Raw genomic sequence first — 20,535 nt, 5'->3', positions numbered from 1 at the left:
CTTTGCAATATAGTTTGAAGTCAGGCAACACGATGTCCCCAGCTTTGCTTTCACTTAATTCAAACTTCTGTGTTAGAAATACTCATGTTTGTTAACACAAAAAATTGTAATGAGTTTATGATGTGGGCTGATTATCAACTGGAAAACTGTATCACACCTGGAAACCAGTTTCATTTAGTGGAAACTGGTCACTGGGTTGGTCTGTCTGTCTGTCTCTGTCTCTCTCTTACATACATAAACACACACATACACACACACACACTCAATCACTCATACATATGCCTTCCTTAAAGACGTCTAATCTAGAATGCTGATTCTTCCTACTTTAACACAATTTTATACCTTCCCCAACCCAAAATAATTCATAAATCAATGAATGCTTATATACACACAGGCACCCAAGTTGAGTTTTCATTTCCTGCCACCTTTCTTCAGTTTTATTAAGTATCTATCATATTCTTGGTGCCACAATAAGCTTTATGGATACAACAGACAAAACAGACACACATTCTGCCATGTTAGAACATCTAGCAAATATAATGTACCTTCAGTTTGCATGACTACCCCCTCACTAATGTAAGCTTCTCAAGGGCAAGGACTCATACTTTTTCTTTATTTCTCCATAATCTTCTTGGTGTTCCAGTAGTGTGTCAAATTGCTTTCAACTACATGTATCAGAGATACTGATCTAAAAGTGATGAATATTTGGAGTGTACTTTTCTCAGGTAACAAGAAATCCAGAAGTAGCTGGTGGAAATGCTGGTTTGGAAGCTCAAGAATGTCATTGAGAACTACAGAGTTGTCTGTCTTTTCTACCATCCTCAAATGGCCCTCAGAGTTATTAGAGCTATGAGGTGACTGCAGTTATCTTCACATCACAAAGTCCAAAAGCAGAAAAGGAGATTCAAATTCCCTCTACTGGCCTCTTTGCTTTTATCAGTTAAGAAATCATTTCCCAAAGTTTTCCTTATGTCTCCTTGGTCAGAACAGGGTCATTTAGCCACCAATAGCTAGTTGTCAAGGAGGTTGGATAACTGAGTATCTGATATATTCAGACCCAATTGAGAGAAGAAACAATAAGGAAGGTGAGTGCCCACTGGGAAGGCAAACAACAGTATCTGCCACAACAGGTTGTTAAATAAAGGCCTTGGGAATAGATGGTCAAAATCAGACTAGAACAAAGGATGGGACAGTGACATGGATGATTAATATGCTTAAGATGATAGGAGTCAAGTCAAAGAATATGACCATATCCTGGTTCTCAAATCCTCAATGAATCTGTGTACATTTGAAAATTTGGGGGAGGCTTCATAAGATGATAGCAATAATGACAGGCATAACAAGTACCTGAGGAAGTCTACAGGAATGGCTAAAGATCCTGTCTGTGGACAGGGTAGAACCAGGACATTGACACTGAGTTCCATGACAAATTTGAAGATCTTCTGGGAGAATAGGCAGGTTCTTCTCAAGTGTGTGACCAAGAAATTAGTATCTCCAGATTTTAATTAGAGGAAAAAACTATAGAGGTGTATTTTGCTGTGAAGTATATAGGAGAGTTTATAGGAAAAATGGAAGTTACAGTTGGCACTGGGGGGTGGTTGAAAGAACAACATCAAAAATAAGATGCAGCTTGGAGGGTGGGGGAGAGAAGTAGGCAGGAAGGAAACTGGGATAAACACATGGGCAAAAATCAATTTCCTGTAAGGTTCCTACTCCATATCCTGGCAGAAATTCAAGAGAATGAGAAATCAAGATAAAGAGGAAGCTTATGGTTAAATGTAACCAGCTCTTTAAGTTATGACTCTCTAGTGTAAGGAAACCAACTTTAACTATTTTTTTTTTTAAGAGGTGGGATATTGAACAGACTCTAAGGTTAAGAAGTCAGCTGGGCCTCAGAAAGTGACAAGACTAAGTCTGGTAAACTGCCAGAACTGTCCCATCTCTCTTTCTATGTATTCAGATAATTTTTGTCTGCTCTCCTAGGCTATTGATAGAATACAGCCACCCCACACTTCTTAAGCTTACAAGTTAAATTTCCATCCATCTATTAATACGCTGACTTAATTCCATGTCCTTGGAGAGCATCTGATTGATCCTTTTTGGATTAGATGGAGTCTACCCAGCCTCAACTAATACTGGAGAGACACAATTATGTAACATAAGTATGGCTTCCAGGAGCTCACCCCTAAACTAGAAAGAAGAGACAGTTTCAAGAGAAAATGGGATTATTATATGTTGTACAGATTTCCCAGGTATCTATTATAGTGCTGAAGCCAGAGATATTTGGTATGGTGTGAACTGGTATGGTTCTGGTCTCCAGGTACAGCTCTAGTCTATCCTATCCTCACATTTGTTTCACATTTCACATTTAGTTCAGTTTGTACAAGTGTGTGACCTAGAAAGAGAAATAGAACATGGAGAGGCAAGTCCAACTCCCAAGAGTTTGTCATCTATGTTATGTAGAAGAGATGTTTTGGTAAAAGAGGTTGGAAGGAAGGGAAGAACTACACAAACATCAAGAGCAGAGATGATACTGTTTCCTTCACCAACAAAGATCTATAACTGGGCAGTCCTGCTTTGACAGGAAAAGAATATGTGGATCTTACCCCAAGGATAACAAAATATGATAAAGGCAGAAAATGGTGTTGTTTTTTATTTTAATTTATTTTATTGTGTTGTTAGTCACCATACAATACATCATTAGTTTTTGATGTAGTGATCCATGGTTCATTGTTTTCATATAACACCCAGTGCTCCGTGCAGTACGTGCCCTCCTTAATACCCGTCACCAGGCTAACCCATCCCCCCCCCACCCTCCCCTCTAAAACCCTCGGATTGTTTCTCGGAGTCCATAGTCTCTCATGGTTCCTCTCTCCCTCTGATTCCTGCCCCCCTTCATTTTTCCCTTCCTTCTCCTAATGTCCTCCATGCTATTCCTTATGTTCCACAAATGAGTGAAACCATATGATAATTGACTTTCTCTGCTTGACTTATTTCACTTAGCATAATCTCCTCCAGTCCCATCCATGTTGATGTAAAAGTTGGGCATTCATCCTTTATGATGGCTGAGTAGTATTCCATTGCATATATGGACCGCATCTTCTCTATCCATTCATCTGTTGAAGTGCATCTCAGCTCTTTCCATAATTTGGCTGTTGTGGACATTGCTGCTATGAACATTGGGGTGCATATGGCCCTTCTTTTCACTACATCTGTGTCTTTGGGGTAAATACCCAGAGTGCAATTGCTGGGCCATAGGGTAGCACTATTTTTAATTTTTTGAGGCACTTCCACACTGTTTTCCAAAGTGGCTGTACCAACTTGCATTCCCACCAACAGCATAAGGTTCCCCTTTCTCCACGACCTCTCCAACATTTGTTGTTTCTTGCCTTGTCAAGTTTTGCCATTCTAACCGGTGTAAGGTGGTATCTCAGTGTGGTTTTGATTTGAATTTCCCTGATGGCTAACGATGATGAACATTTTTTCATGGGTCTGTTAGCCATAAAAGTGTCTGTTCATGTCTTCTGCCCATTTTTTTTGACTTGATTATTTGTTTTTTGGGTGTTGAGTTTGAGGATTTCTTTATAGATCTTGGAAATCAGCCCTTTGTCTGTAGTGTCATTTGCAAATATCTTCTCCCATTCTGTGGGTTGCCTCTTTGTTTTGTTGACTGTTTCCTTTGCTGTGCAGAAGCTTTTTATCTTGATGAAGTCCCAAAAGTTCATTTTTGCTTTTGTTTCACTAGTCTTTGGAGATGCATCTTGAAAGAAGTTGCTTGGTTGATGTTGAAGAGGTTACTGCCTATGTTCTCCTCTAAAATTTTAATGGATTCCTGTGTCACATTGAGGTCTTTCATCCATTTTGAGTTTATCTTGGTGTGTGGTGTTAGAGAATGGCCAAGTTTCATTCTTCTGTATATAGCTGTCCAATTTTCCCAGCACCATTTATTGAAGAGACATAGTACTGGAAGTCCTAGCAACAGCAATCAGACAACAAAAAGAAATAAAAGGTATTCAAATTGGTAAAGAAGAAGTCAAACTCTCTCTTTGCAGATGACATGATACTTTATGTGGAAAATCCAAAAGACTCCACCCCCAAATTACTAGAACTCATACAGCAATTCAGTAATGTGGCAGGATACAAAATCAATGCACAGAAAATGGTGTTTTGGAAGTGGCCAAGAGCTGACCCCATAATTTTGAAGGTATCTTTTTGTAAATGCCACAGGAAAAAAATTTTTATTTATTTTTTTAATGTTTATTTTTAAAATTTTTTTAAAATTTAAATTCAGTAAGTAGGGCACATGATGTGATAAGCACTGGGTGTTATACACAATTGATAAATTATTGAACACTACATCTGAAACTATTGATGTTGGCTAATTGAATTTAAATAATAAATAAATAAATAATTTAATTCAATTAGCCAACATATAGTACATCATTAGTTTCAGTGGTAGAGTTCAATAATTCATCATTTGCATATAAACTAACTTTAAATTTAAAAAAAAGGCAAACACCTTGGAAGAGTTCTTCTAGATCTGGTAAGATAGCATAAAACAGTGGAAAGAACCCCGAATTTGAAATGAATATGCCAGACTTGGAATTCTAGCTGCACAACTTGTGTTCCTGAGAGGAAGCACTTATTTTTAATAAAGAAGCTAATAGCAGATTAATATCTTTTTTACTTATAACTTCACGTGGTTGTGAGAATCAATTTAATTAGCATAATAGCAGGTGGGAATCGGGTGAACTCAATGCAAATGTTAGTTTGACCCAGAAATTGGAGGAGAAATATTCATATAATGGATCAAGGGGAAGACTCTCCCTTTATCTAATAGTCCCTCCTATAGCAGCTGAATGCCTTGGGGGCTGGGGAAATGGAACTGGATGGTGAGTACTAAAGGTGCAGGGCCAGTCTTATTCAGGATAGATAATAGCTCTGAAATTTTCCTCTATAAGAAGTATATTCCTTAATCATCAAGCAGACTTCTTTGCAGGATTTTTGGAAGCACAAAACCAGGTAAAAACACTTGCAAATTTAGTGGTAGATATAGGGCCAACTTGGTCAAAAGTTTATGGACCTCACAGAGCAGCCTGTTGGTTTGGGTATAGAGAATTCTGTCCCAAAGCCTGGACTTTGGGGGTGGAGGAAAGGAGTAGAAAAGCCCTTACTCAGTGTCGCTGAATCCACTGTGCTCAGAAGCCTGTGTTGGGAGGGTGATGTTCTAGAAATAAGTGCTTGGGGACTTTTTGTTTGGGTGTACATCTGTTTGATCTAGAGGTCAACAGGGCCACAACAGGAACGTCCAAACACCAACAGGCTTGCAGTCTGCAAGAAAGAATCTTGCAGGAAATCTGCCTGCTAGTTTCAGCTCTGCCAGGAGCTGGTTGGATTTCATTGGGTAAGCCCGTTGAGCCCTCTCAAGATCAAGCCACCCATCTTTCTTAAGTTTTTATTTTATATTTATAGTCAAGAATATGGGGTCCTTGCTTAAAAGATGAGACAGCTGGGGCAGACAGAGCTTGAACTGTTGAACTGTCCAGGCCAACAGAACATTCTGCAATTCTCCGACTAGTCTACTAGCCAGAAATATGGTCCTCTCTGAGAGTATTCAGTTCAAACAGGTGCTATAGGGCCATATAGCAAAACTTCTCAGGATGGTCTTACCCCACACTCTGCCATCTTAGCTCCCTTCCAAGACCCCAAGCAGTGGGGACATGAATGATAGATATTGTACACACCAAGATGGTTGGTGAATGATCTAATCACAGGGATGGGCCCATAAGTGCAATCGTGCCTTGCTTATTTTAAAAGAGGAAAGAGGCAGGAAGGATTAAAGCAGGAAAATTGGGGAAGAAGGAATATTATGTTTAGAATAAAGGTTTTAAAATCCACTGTGAGCCAAAAGGGGAATCCCACTCTTTTTGCATGAACCTACTTCCTCTTTTACATATTTGAGAAGACGGTATAATTAGCTAAGGACACTGAGCAACCTCAAGGAAGGCATTTGGAAGTCCCCTCTGGCCCCCATTTCAAAAGGAGGCTCTTAATTTGGCACAAAGTTCTTACCACAAATGTGCTGAATCAGGCCCTGGATGCCTTCTGTCTGCCAGCAGGAATGGGACTCTTAGAGGTACCCATTAGCAGGAAGCCTAATTCACTTTCTGGTAAGAAAAATAAAGGGAATGACCCTAAATTTTGGATTATACAAGCATGTTCAAATGATGGTTTGTCAAATTTCAACTTCTGTTTCAATCATTGCCAACTCTTTGCCAATCAAGGGGGTATATCCTCATAAACAAAAATGTGTTAAGCATAAAAAAGGAGATGTAGTGAGAGTCAGACCAAACACTCCTTTTTTTTTTCAATTTTTTTTATTATGTTACTTATTTTTATTTTTTTATTTTTTATTATTATGTTATGTTAATCACCATACATTACATCATTAGTTTTTGATGTAGTGTTCCATGATTCATTGTTTGCACATAACACCCAGTGCTCCATGCAGAACGTGCCCTCCTTAATACCCACCACCAGGCCAACCCATCCCCCAACTCCCCTCTCCTCTAGAACCCTCAGTTTGTTTTTCAGAGTCCATAGTCTCTCATGGTTCATCTCCCCCTCCGATTCCCCCCCCCTTCATTCTTCCCCTCCTGCTATCCTCTTCTTCTTCTTCTTCTTTTTTAAAATATAATGTATTATTTGTTTCAGAGGTACAGGTCTGTGATTCAACAGTCTTACCCAATTCACAGTACTAACCATAGCACATACCCTCCCCAATGTCTATCACCCAGACACCCCATCCCTCCTACCTCCCACCACTCCAGCAACCCTCAGTTTGTTTCCTGAGATTAAGAATTCCTCATATCAATGAGGTCATATGATAGATTTCTTTCTCTGATTGACTTATTTCACTCAGCATAATACCCTCCAATTCCAACTAAGTCGTTGCAAATGGCAAGATTTCATTCCTTTTGATGGCTGCATAATATTCCATTGTATATATATACCACATCTTCTTTGTCCATTCATCTGTTGATGGACATCTTGGCTCTTTCCACAGTTTGGCCATTGTGGACATTGCTGCTGTAAACATCGGGGTGCACATACCCCTTTGGCAGGCGAGAATTCTACCACTGAACCACCCATGCGCACGTACCCCTTTGGATCACTGCATTTGTATCTTTGGGCTAAATACCCAGTAGTGTAATTGCTGGAACATATGGTAGCTCTATTTTCAACTTTTTGAGGAACCTCCATACTGTTTTCCAGAGTGGCTGCACCAGCTTGCATTCCCACCAACAGTGTAGGAGGGTTCCCCTTTCTCCGCATCCCCGCCAACATCTGTCGTTTCCTGACTTGTTAATTTTAGCCATTCTGACTGGTGTGAGGTGGTATCTCATTGAGGTTTTGATTTGGATTTCCCTGATGCCAAGATATGCTGGGCACTTTTTCATGTGTCTGTTGGCCATTTGGATGTCTTCTTTGAAAAATGTCGTTCATGTTTTCTGCCCATTTCTTAACTGGATCATTTATTCTTTGGGTGTTGAGTTTGATGAGTTCTTTATAGATTTTGGATACTAGCCCTTTATCTGATATGACATTTGCAAATATCTTCTCCCATGCTGTCAGTTGTCTTTTGGTTTTGTTGACTGTTTCCTTTGCTTTGCAAAAGCTTTTTATCTTGATGAAGTCCCAATAGTTCATTTTTGCCCTTGCTTCCCTTGCCTTTGGTGATGTTTCTAGAAAGAAGTTGCTGTGGCTTAGGTCGAAGAGGTTGCTGCCTATGTTCTCCTCAAGGATTTTGATGGACTCCTGTCTCACATTGAGGTCTTTCAACCATTTGGAGTCTATTTTTGTGTGTGGTGTAAGGAAATGGTCCAGTTTCATTCTTCTGCATGTGGCTGTCCAATTTGCCAAATACCATTTGTTGAAGAGACTGTCTTTTTTCCATTGGATATTCTTTCCTGCTTTGTCGAAGATTAGTTGACCATAAAGTTGAGGGTCCATTTCTGGGTTCTCTGTTCTGTTCCATTGATATATGTGTCTGTTTTTGTGCCAGCACCATACTGTCTTGATGATGACAACTTTGTAATGGATCTTGAAGTCTGGAATTGTGATGCCGCCAGCTTTGCTTTGCTTTTTCAACATTCCTCTGGCTATGCGGGGTCTTTTCTGGTTCCATACAAATTTTAGGATTATTTGTTCCATTTCTTTGAAAAAAGTGGATGGTATTTTGATAGGGATTGCACTGAATGTGTAGATTGCTCTAGGTAGCATTGACATCTTCACCATGTTTGTTCTTCCAATCCATGAGCATGGAACGTTTTTCCATTTCTTTGTGTCTTCCTCAATTTCTTTCATGAGTATTTTATAGTTTTCTGAGTACAGATCCTTTGCCTCTATGGTTAGATTTATTCCTAGGTATCTTATGGTTTTGGGTGCAATTGTAAATGGGATCGACTCCTTAATTTCTCTTTCTTCGGTCTTGTTGTTGGTGTATAGGAATGCCACTGACTTCTGTGCATTGATTTTATATCCTGCCACTTTACTGAATTCCTGTATGAGTTCTAGCAGTTTTGGGGTAGAGTCTTTGGGGTGTTCCACATAAAGTATCATATCATCTGCAAAGAGTGAGAGTTTGACTTCTTATTTGCCAATTCAGATGCCTTTTATTTCTTTTTGTTGTCTGATTGCTGTGCCTAGGACTTCTAATACTATGTTGAATAGTAGTGGTGATAGTGGACATCCCTGCCATGTTCCTGACCTTAGGGGGAAAGCTCTCAGTTTTTCCCCATTGTGAATGATATTCGCTGTGTGTTAGGTACCCTCTATCCCTACACTCTGAAGAGTTTTGATCAAGAAAGGATGCTGTACTTTGTCAAATGCTTTTTCTGCATCTATTGAGAGGATCATATGATTCTTGTTCTTTCATTTATTAATGTATTGTATCACATTGATTGATTTGCAGATGTTGAACTAACCTTGCAGCCCAGGGATGAATCTTGGTCATGGTGAATAATCCTTTTAATGTATTTTGGATCCTATTGGCTAGTATTTTCATGAGAATTTTTACATCCATATTCATCAAGGATATTGGTCTGTAATTCTCCTTTTTGATGGGGTCTTTGTCTGGTTTGGGGATCAAAGTAATGGTGGTCTCATAAAACGGGTTGGAAGTTTTCCTTCCATTTCTATTTTTTGGAGCAGTTTCAGAAGAATAGATATTAATTCTTCTTGAAATGTTTGGTAGAATTCCCCTGGGAAGTCATCTGGCCTTGGACTCTTGTTTTTTGGGAGATTTTTGATGACTGCTTCAATTTCCTTAGTGGTTATAGGTCTGTTCGGGTTTTCTATTTCTTCCTGGTTCAGTTTTGGTAGTTGATACATCTCTAGGAATGCATCCATTTCTTCCAGGTTATCTAATTTGCTGGCATAGAGTACCTCATAATATGTTCTTATAATTGTTTGTATTTCTTTGGTGTTGGTTGGATCTCTCCTCTTTCATTCATGATTTTATTTATTTGGGTCATTTCTCTTTTCTTTTTGGTAAGTCTGGCCAGGTGTTGATCAATCTTGTTAATTCTTTCAAAGAACCAGCTCCTAGTTTCGTTGATCTGTTCTACTGTTCTTTTGGTTTCTATTTCATTGATTTCTGCTCTGATCTTTATTATTTCTCTTCTCCTGCTGGGTTTAGGCTTTATTTGCTGTTCTTTCTCCAGCTCCTTTAGGTGTAGGGTTAGGTTGTGTTTTTGAGACCTTTCTTGTTTCTTGAGAAAGGCTTGTATAGCTATATACTTTCCTCTTAGGACCACCTTTGCTGCATCCCAAAGGTTTTGAACAGTTGTGTTTTCATTTTCATTGGTTTCCATGGATTTTTTAAATTCTTCTTTAATTTCCTGGTTGACCCATTCATTCTTTAGTAGGATCATCTTTAGCCTCCTTGTACTTGAGTTCTTTCTGACTTTCCTCTTGTGATTGAGTTCTAGTTTCAAAGCATTGTGGTCTGAAAATAAGCAGGGAATGATCCCAGTCTTTTGGTACCGGTTGAGAGCTGATTTTTGACCTAGGATGTGATCATTTCTAGAGAATGTTCCATGGGCACTAGAGAAGAATGTGTATTCTGTTGCTTTGGGATGGAATGTTCTGAATATATCTGTGAAGTCCATTTGTTCCCATGTGTCATTTAAAGTCTTTATTTCCTTGTTGATCTTTTGCTTAGATGATCTGTCCATTTCAGTGGGGGGGGGGTGCTAAAGTCCCCCACTATTATTGTACTGTTGTCGATGTGTTTCTTTTTTTTTGTTATTAATTGGCTTATATAATTGGCTGCTCCCATGTTAGGGGCATAGATATTTACAGTTGTTAGATCTTCTTGTTGGAAAGACCCTTTAAGTAGGATAGAGTGTCCTTCCTCAATTCTTATTACAGTCTTTGGTTTAAAATCTAATTTGTCTGATATAAGGATTGGCACCCCAGCTTTCTTTTGGTGTCCATTAGCATAGTCAATTATTTTCCACCCCCTCACTTTCAAACTGGGGGTGTCTTTGGGTCTAAAATGAGTCTCTTGCAGACAGCATATCGATGGGTCTTGTTTTTTTATCCGATCTGATAGCCTGTGTCTTTTGATTGGGGCATTTAGCGCATTTACATTCAGGGTAACTATTGAAAGATATGAATTTAGGGCCATTGTATTGTGTGTAAGGTGACTGTTAGTGTATATTTCCGTGTTTCTTTCTGGTCTATGTATTTTAGGCTCTCTCTTTGCTTAGAGGACCCTGTTCAATATTTCTTGTAGGGCTGGTTTCATGTTTGTAAATTCCTTTAGTTTTTGTTTGTCCTGGAAGCTTTTTATCTCTCCTTCAATTTTCAATGATAGCCTAGCTGGATGTAATATTCTTGGCTGCATATTTTTCTCCTTTAGTGCTCTGAATATATCATGCCAGTCCTTTCTGGCCTGCCAGGTCTCTGTGGATAGGTCTGTTGCCAATCTAATGTTTCTACCATTGTAGGTGACACTTCTCTCATCCCAAGCTGCTTTCAGGATTTTCTTTTTGTCTCTGAGCCTCATAAGTTTTACTATTAGATGTCGGGGTGTTGACCATTTTTTATTGATTTCGAGGGGGTTTCTCTGTGCCTCATGAATTTTGATGCGTGTTTCCTTCCCCAAATTAGGGAAGTTCTCTGCTCTAATTTGCTCCAGTATACCTTCTGCCCCTCTCTCTCTTTCTTCTTCTTCTGGAATCCCAATTATTCTAATATTGTTTAGTCTTATGGTATCACTTATCTCTCAAATTCTGTCCTCGTGATCCAGTAGTTGTTTAGCTCTCTTTTTCTCAGCCTCTTTATTCTCCATCATTTGGTCTTCTGTATCAGTGATTCTCTCTTCTGCCTCATTTATCCTAGCAGTTAGAGCTTCCATTTTTTATTGCACCTCATTAATAGCCTTTTTGATTTTGACTCGGTTCGATTTTAGTTCTTTTATTTCTCCAGAAAGGGATTCTCTTGTATCGTCCATGCTTTTTTCAAGTCCAGCTTGTATCTTTATAATTGTCATTCTGAACTATAGTTCTGACATTTTACTAATGTCCATATTGATTTGGTCCCTGGCAGTTGGTACTGCCTCTTGTTCTTTTTTTTGAAGTTGAGTTTTTCAGTGTTGTCATTTTGTCCAGAGGAGAATAGATGAATGAGAAAACAAAATGCTAACAGGGTAACAACATCCCCAGAAAATATACACTAAACAAATCAGAAAAGTCCTGAAACGGGGGAAAAGAACGGGAAAGAAAGAAAAAAGAAAAGAAAAAGAAAAAGATAAAAACAAACAAACAAAAACAAAACAAAATGAAAAAAACAGTTGGGGCTCCTGGGTGGCTCATTTGTTAAGTGTCTGCCTTTGGCTCAGGTCATGATCCCAGGGTCCTGGGATCGAGCCCTGTGTCAGGCTCCCTGCTCTACAGGAAGCCTGCTTCTCCCTCTCCCACTCCCCCTGCTTCTGTTCCCTCTCTCGCTGTGTCTCTCTCTGTCAAATAAATAAATAAAATCTTTAAAAAAAAAACAAAAAAAACCAATATGATCAAATATGATCAGGCTGGTGCATAGCTCAGTGCCACACACTAGATTTGGGGCATATTTTGGTCTGTTAGAAGAAAGTGCCTCCCAAAATTTTAAAGAAAGACAAACTTATATATGTACAAAAATAAGGGTAATACAATGAAGGGATGGAATATGATTGTAAAGATGAAAAGTATAAAAGATTTTATAAAAGGAATTGATAAGATAAGAAGTTGGTTGAAAGAGAAAGAAGAGGATCTAAAAAAATTAAAAAGGGAGAGAATGTGATCAGGCAGGAGACTAGAACAAAGCCATACACTAGAGATTTAGGGTATATTTTGGTCTGTTAGAAGAAACTGTATCCCAAAATTTTAAAGAGAGAACAACTTATATATATATATACCAAAAATAAGGGTAACTACTATGAAGGGATAGAATAGAACTCTAAAACTGAAAAATAAAAAAGATTTTTTAAAAAAGGGATTGATAAGATGTTGGTTGAAAAAGGGAAAAAGAAAAATTCAAAAAAAAAAAAAGAAAGTTAAAAAAATTAACTTTGAAATACTAAAGAATCAGGGGGAAAAAAAGCCATGAATTCTATGTGCAGTATTCCCCTAGTGCTGGAGTTCTGCCGTTCTCATTGATCAGTAAACTTGGTCTTGGCTGGCTGTTCTTGCTGATCTTCTGGGGGAAGGGAGTGTTGCCATGGTTCCCAAATGTCTTTGCTGGAGGTGGAATTGCCCCGCCCTTGCGGAGCCAGGCTAAGTAATCTGCTCGGGTTTGCTCTTGGTAGCTTTTGTTCCCTGCAAGCTTTCCATACAGCTTTGGAGGACAAGAGTGAAAATGGTGGCCTCCCAATCTCCCCCCCAGGGGAGCTGAGAACTTGGGTCCCCACTCCTCAGTTAGCCCCCAGAGAAAAGCAGTCAGTCACTCCCGTCTCCCCGGTCTCTGGCTGTACTCCATGCTCACCCAGTCTGTGACGGAGGGTTTCTATCTCTGGTACCCGACCCCGTGTGGAGTCTCCAAACCCAGCAGATCCCTGTGGTGCATTCCCATGCAGCTCCTCCCAGGGGAGGAAGGGGAGTCTCCCCGGATCTGCTGCTTGGTGGGTCCCTGCTGGAAGAGAAGTCGCCCGACTGTGCCGCGGATCATGGTTTATGGCAACCCCAAGCTGAGAGCCCACTCCTCAGCTCCGTCTCTGCAGCCTGGCTTCCCTGCTCTGATACCTGGGAGCTCTGCCACACTCAGGCACCCCCAGTCTTTCTGTGACCCCAAGGATCCTGAGACCACACTGTCCCAGAGAGGGTTCCACCCCAGCTTAGCCACTGGAGTAACGTCCCTCAGTGGAGCAGACTTCTAACATTTCCAATTTTGTGTCCACAACTCTATCACTTGCCAGAAGTGGCCGACAGAGGCCCCCTCCCCCACCGTCTACCCTCCTGAATATTGCCTCGGATTCACTTCTTCGTACCTCCTACCTTCCAGAAAGTGGTCGCTTTTCTGTTCAGAGAGTTGTTGCTATTCTTTTCTTCAATCTCCTGTTGAGTTTGTAGGTGTTCAGAATGGTTTGATCCCTATCCAGCTGTATTCCTGGGACCAGACAAAATCCAGGTCTCCTACATCTCTGCCACCTTGTTCCTCCCGCCCCAGACCAAACACTCGTAAAAGAAATCTTGTTTAAATCCCTATCTGAACATTCAAAATTACATTAACATAACATAACCTTAGTTTCTACCCCATATCACCACTCTGAGCATTGTCTGTCTGCCCAAAGACTTATGGAGAACAGCAAAGAAATAAATGTGCTTCCAGTCTAGTGGGAAATTAGAATAAGTGTCACAGATTGGGAAAGTCTGTGAAGAAAAACTGATTGGTAGTACCAAGGCAACCTGGCAACAACCTTGGTTTTATGCAAACATGGTGGTAGGCATGCTGACCCATGAAAACATGAAAGTGTTCTTCTGCAAGCAAGTGTATATCCCTGACATAAGGACAGAAACCCCTGTCCTACCTGGAAGGAAAAGATAGTATCATTTGGGATAACAAAGTTAACTAAATTAACCAAGGTATAAGTGGTCCCAGAATATTAAATTATGAAAATGGTAGCAAGAGATCATAATTTCCCACTGGGGCAATGATACACTTTTGCTTATGTTATGCACTCTTTTTTTTTTTTTTTAGTAATTTTTTTTAAGATTTTATTTATTTATTTGAGAGAGAGAGTGAGAGAGAGAAAGAGCACAAGAGGGGGGAGCGGGAGAGGGAGAAGCAGACTCCCTGCTGAGCAGGGAACCCGATGTGGGACTCGATCCCGGGACTCCAGGATCATGACCTGAGCCGAAGGCAGTCGCTTAACCAACTGAGCCACCCAGGCACCCATGTTATGCACTCTTGATTGCTTTGAATTATCTATATTAAGGAGTATACTTGTGTGCTGCTCTATGAATGATATTTTGTATGAGCCACCTCTCTAGTTGACTGTGGGTCAGGCTTCCCTGGTGGTCATCCAAACTTTTTGCCCACTATGGTCATAATGCCCACTTTGTTCTTGTTCAAAGGGCTAAATGTGGCCAGTTGACCTCTGCTCTTCTGGGATTCTATCATTCCTATTACTTCCAGGGAGCCCAGTTCCATAATAGCTTCCCTTACTGCCAGTTCCAGCTCAAAGAGTATAGCTTTTCATCAATGCTAGTACCCTCTCACCAGCGCATTCATTAACACCTTGTTAAACAGTATCCTATAGGCTCTGCTGACGACCATGATTAGCTCTCATAGAGCAGATTGTGATCAAGTCTTATGTAGTAGATCCATTTAAGCATGATCCCTTCCTCAAGTCTAAGTAGTTCTGACATCTCTACTTCATTCAATGTGGGCCATCACTATTACTAAGCTTCCAAAAGCCCATTCAGCACTCTCACTCAGGGTCCTTTCCAGGGATTTAGGTCCTGTCTCAAGGGGGAGTGCCCTCATTATGACAAACTCCCTATTATCTGTATTCATATTTCTCCCCTATTAGGCCCAGTACCCTCAAGATTCATTCCAAGGTATGATTTCTGGTTCTAGACTGCATGATAGCCAGGTCCTGCAACTCCTTTGACATCTCTCATTTACCTTAACAGAGCCAGCACTTACTCAGGAGGGTTCTGCTAAGTTTTGAGCCTAATTATAGGTCTGGTGTACAGGAAATTAAGTGGGGTACAGATGCTGATGAGAGCATGTATCTTATTAGGCATGTGTCTCATTTAAGGTTTCTGCATAATCTTCAAGGAAGAGAGGGAGCTCTTCCTTCTAAGAAGGGGTACAAAGTACTTCTGCAAAGCCCGAGGGCTCAGGGTATCAGGAGATTCAAGTTTCTCAAGTCCATCTCCCCAGATATCACTATTCCAAATCTCAAGGTCTTATTCCTTTCCTATTAGGGCCAGAACTTTGGTGTAGGATTTCTTACCAGCCTGGAAATTCAGCCTTCTCTGAAGTTTTGCCTCTGTTAAAATTAACTCCTTTACCTGATCTTTAGATGTAAGTTCAAGACTACAGTGAGGCAAATGAAGCACCTAAGGTACAACATTTAAGGAAGTGCTTATTCTCAGGGTCATGCAAGCACTGACCTTGTATTAGCAGAACCACAGGTTAACGTGCCTCCTAAAATTTGTGCCCTAGGTGCTTCATTTGCTTCACTGTAGACCTGACCCTGTTCAACCTTTCAGCTGCATATGGGTCTTTTATTTTTATTTTTTAAAATTGAAGTATAATTGACATACAATATTATATTAGTTTCAGGTGTCCAACATAGTGATTCAACATTTATATACATTACAAAATTATTACCATGATAAGTGTAGCTGCCATTTGTCACCACACAAAATTATAACATATTATTGACTACATTCCCTATGTAGTGTATTAGATCCCTGTGATTTTTTTATTTTGTAATTGGAAATTTGTACCTCTTAATTCCCTTCACCTATTTGGTCCCTCTTCCTCACCCCTCTGGAAAACAGCAGGTTGTTCTCTGTATTTATGAGTCTGTTCTGTTTTGTTTTATTTGTTTTGTTTTTTAGATATCACACCTAAGTGGAATCATACAGTGATTATCTTAGTCTGACTTATTTCACTCAGCATAATCTTCTATGTCTATACGTGTTGTTGCAAATGGCAAGATGTCATTCTTTTTTATGGCTGAATAATATTCTATTGTGTGTACATATTTGTGATATCTATCTATCTCACATCTTCTTTATTCATTTATAAATCAGTGGACACTTAAGTTGCTTCCATATTGTCACTATTGTAAATAATGCTTCAATAAACATAAGGGTGCATATATTTTTTTCAAATTAGTGTTTTTATTTTCTTTGGGTAAATACCCTGAAGTGGAATTGCTGGATTGTATGGTAGTTCTGTTAATTTTTTTAGGAACTTCCATATTGTTTTCCACAATGGCTGCACCAATTAAAATTCCCACCCACCAATAGTGCACAAATTTCCCTTTCACCATATCCTTGGTAACACTTGTTATTTCTCATCTTTTTTTTTTTTCTTTTCAGTACTAGCCATTCTGACATATGTGAGATGATATCTCACTGGGGTTTTGATTTGCATTTACCTGATGATTAGTCATGTTGAGCATCTTTTCATGTGTCTGATGGCCCTCTACATGTCTTCTTTGGAAAAATGTCTGTTCAGGTTCTCTGTTTAGTTTTAATCAGATTGTTGGGATTTTTTTTGGTGTTACGTTGTATAAGTTCTTTATATATTTTGGATGTTAACTCCTTAGCAGATATATCATTTGCAAATATCTTCTCCCATTTAGTAGGCTTCATTTCATTTTGTTGATGGTTTCCTTCAATGTGCAAAAGCTATTTAGATGTAGTCCTAATTGTTTATTTTTGCTTTCGTTGCTCATGCCTGAAGATCCAAAAAAATATTGCTAAGACCAATGTCCAAGAGCTTACTGCCTATGTTTTCTTTTAGGAATTTTATGGTTTCAGGTCTCACACTGAAGTATTTAATCCATTTTGAGTTTATTGTGTATGGCATAAGAAAACAGTCTAGTTTCATTCTATTTCAGGCAGCTATCCAATTTTCCCAGCACCATTTGTTGAAGAGACCATCTTTTCCCCATTATATATTCTTGCCTCCTTTGTCATAGATTAATTGACAATATAAGTGTGGCTTTAATACTGGGCTCTCTCTTCTGTTTCATTGATCTATGTGTCTATTTTTGTGCCAATACCATACTGTTTTGTTTACTAGAGCTTTGTAGTATAGTTTGAGACCTGGAATTATGATACCTCCAGCTTTGTTCTTCTTTCTCAAGCTTGCTTTGGCTATTTAAGATCTTTTGTGGTTCCATACAAATTTTAGGATTATTTGTTCTAATTCTGTGAAAATTGCAACTGGTATTTTGGTAAAGATTGGATTGAATCTGTAAACTGCTTTGAGTAGTATGGTCATTTTAACATTAATTCTTCCAATCCATGAGCATGGTATGTCATTCATTTATTTGTGTCACCTTCAATTTCTTTGACTCATGTCTTATAGTTTTCAGAGTACTGGTCTTTCACCTCTTTGGTTAAATTTATTCTTAGGTATTTTCTTCTAAAATGCAGTTGTAAATGGGATTGTTTTCTTAGTTCCTCTTTGTGGTAGTTTGTTATTAGTCTATAGAAATGCAACAGATTTCTGTATATTTTGTATCCTGCAACTTTACTGAATTAATTTATTAGTTCTAATAGTTTTATTGGTGGAATCTTTAGGGTTTTCTATATATAGTATCATGTAACCTGCAAATAGTGACAGTTTTACTATTTCCTTACAAATTTGGATGCGTTTTACTTCTCTTTCTTGTCTGATTGATGTAGCTAGAACTTCCAGTACTATGTTGAATAAAAGTGATGAGAATGGGCATCCTTTTCTTGTTCCTGATCTCAGAGGAAAAGCATTTAGTTTTTCACCAATGAGTATAATGTTAACTGTGTGTTTGTCATATATGGCCTTTATTATGTTATGTTCCATCTATACCCACTATTCTGAGAGTTTCTATTATGAATAAATGTTGTATTGTCTCAAATGCCTTATCTGCATCTATTAAGATGATTATATGATGATTATTCTTTTTGTTAATGTAGTATAATCACATTGATTGATTTGTAAATACTGAACTATTATTGAATCCCTGGAATAAATCCCATTTGATCATGGTAAATGATCCATTTTATGTATTGTTGAATTCAGTTTGCTAATATTTTCTTGAGAATTTTTGTATCTCTGTTCATCAGGATATTGGCCTGTATATATATATATACATATATACATATATATATATGTATATATGTATATATATATATATATTTTTTTTTTTGGTAGTGTCTTTATCTGGTTTTGATATCAGGGTCAGAGACCTTGTAGAATGAATTTGGAAGCATTCCTTGCTCTTCAGTTAATTGATATAGTTGAGGATAGGTATTAACTCTTTCTTAAATGTTCAGTAGGATTCATCTGTGAAGCCATCCAGTCCTGGAATTTGGTTTGCTGGGAGTTTTTTAAATTATTGATTCAATCTCATTACTACTAATCAGTCTGTTCAGATTTTCTCTTTCTTCCTGATTTAGTCTTGGAAGGTTGTATATTCCTAGGAATTTATAATTTTTTTCTAGGTCATCCAATTTATTGGCATATAATTCTTTTGTAGTAATCTCTTATAACATTTGTATTCTGTGGTGTTGGTTGTAACTTCCCTTCTTTCATTTCTGATTTTATTTTTGTAAGCCCTCATTCTCTTTTCTCTCAATGAGTCTGGCTAAAGTTTTTCAATTTACTTATCTTTTCAAAGAAGTAGCTCTTAGTATCATTGATCTTTTTTTTTTAAGTTTCTTTTATTTATTTCCACTCTGATATTTATTATCTTCTTACTTCTACTAACTTTGGGCCTTGTTTGTTCTTCTTTTTCTAGTTCCTTTAAGTGTAAGTTTAGATTGTTTGAGATTTTTGAGATTTTATTTCTTGAGGTAGGCCTGTACTATTGTAAACTTTCCTCTTAGGATTGCTTTTGCTGAATCCCCCAAATTTTGGATCATTGTGTTTCCATTTTCATTTGTCTCAAGGTATTTTTTTTATTTCATCTTTGATTTCTTGTTTGACTCATTGGCTGTTTAACAGCATGTTGTTTAGCTTCCATGTGTTTGTGTTTTTTCCACTTTTCTTCTTATAATTGATTTCTAGTTTTATACTGTTGTCAAAATGGTTGCTTGATAGGATTTCAGTCTTCTTAAGTTTATTAAGACATGTGATATAAGCTGGAGAATGTTCGATGTGCACTTGAAAAGAATATATATTCTTATTTTTGGATGTAATGTTCTGCACATATCTGTTAAGACCATGTAGTCTAATGTGTTGCTCAAAGCCATTATTTCTTTATTGAACTTCTTTTAAAAATTTTTTAAATTAAATTCAATTTAGTAAATGTATTGTGTATTATTAGTTTTAGAGGTAGAATTTAGTGATTCATCAGTTGCATATAGCACCCAGTGCTCATTACATAAAGTGCCCTCTTTAATGACCATCACCCAATTACACCACCAACCCCACCGACCTCCCCTCCAGCAACCCTCAGTTTCTGTCTGAATGATCTATTCATTGATGTAAATATGGTGTTAAACTCCCCTACTATTGTAGTATTACTGTCAATTTCTCCCTTTATATCTATTAATATATGCTTTATATATTTAGATGCTCCTATGTTGGGTACATAGATATTTTCAATTATTATATCCTTTTGTTGGATTGACCCCTTTATCACTATGTATGCCCTTCTTTGTCTCTAATTAGTCTTTTCTTAAAAGTCTATTTTCTCTGATATAAGTATTGTTACTCCAGCTTTATGTTTGCTTCCATTTGCATAGGATATCTTTTCCATCCTTTCACTTTCAGTCTGTTTGTATCTTTATGTCTGAAGTGACTGTCATGTAGGCATCATATAGATGCATCTTATTTTTTTATACATTCAGTCACCTTATGTATTTTTTTAAATCTTTTTTTTTATTCTTATGTTAATCCCCATACATTACATCATTAGTTTTAGATGAAGTGTTCCATGATTCATTGTTTGTGCATAACACCCAGTGCTCCATGCTGAATGTGCCCTCCTCAATACCCACCACCAGGCTAACCCATCCTCCCACCCCCCTCCCGCCTAGAACCCTGTTCGTTTTTCAGAGTCCATCGTCTCTCATGGTTCGTCTACCCCTCTGATTTCCCCCGCTTCATTCTTCCCCCCCCCGCTACCTTCTTCTTCTTTTTTTTTTCTTAACATATATTGCATTATTTGTTTCAGAGGTACAGATCTGAGATTCAACACTCTTGCACAATTCACAGCGCTTACCAGAGCACATACCCTCCCCAGTGTCTATCACCCAGTCACCCCATCCCTCCCACCCCACCCCCCACTCCAACAACACTCAGTTTGTTTCCTGCGATTAA

Source organism: Mirounga angustirostris, unplaced genomic scaffold, assembly GCF_029215605.1.
Source record: "Mirounga angustirostris isolate CCGP_5_RB_7025 unplaced genomic scaffold, mMirAng1.0.hap1 SCAF_2, whole genome shotgun sequence".
Taxonomy (NCBI): Eukaryota; Metazoa; Chordata; class Mammalia; order Carnivora; family Phocidae; genus Mirounga; species Mirounga angustirostris.
This window is presented reverse-complemented; position numbering follows the sequence as displayed.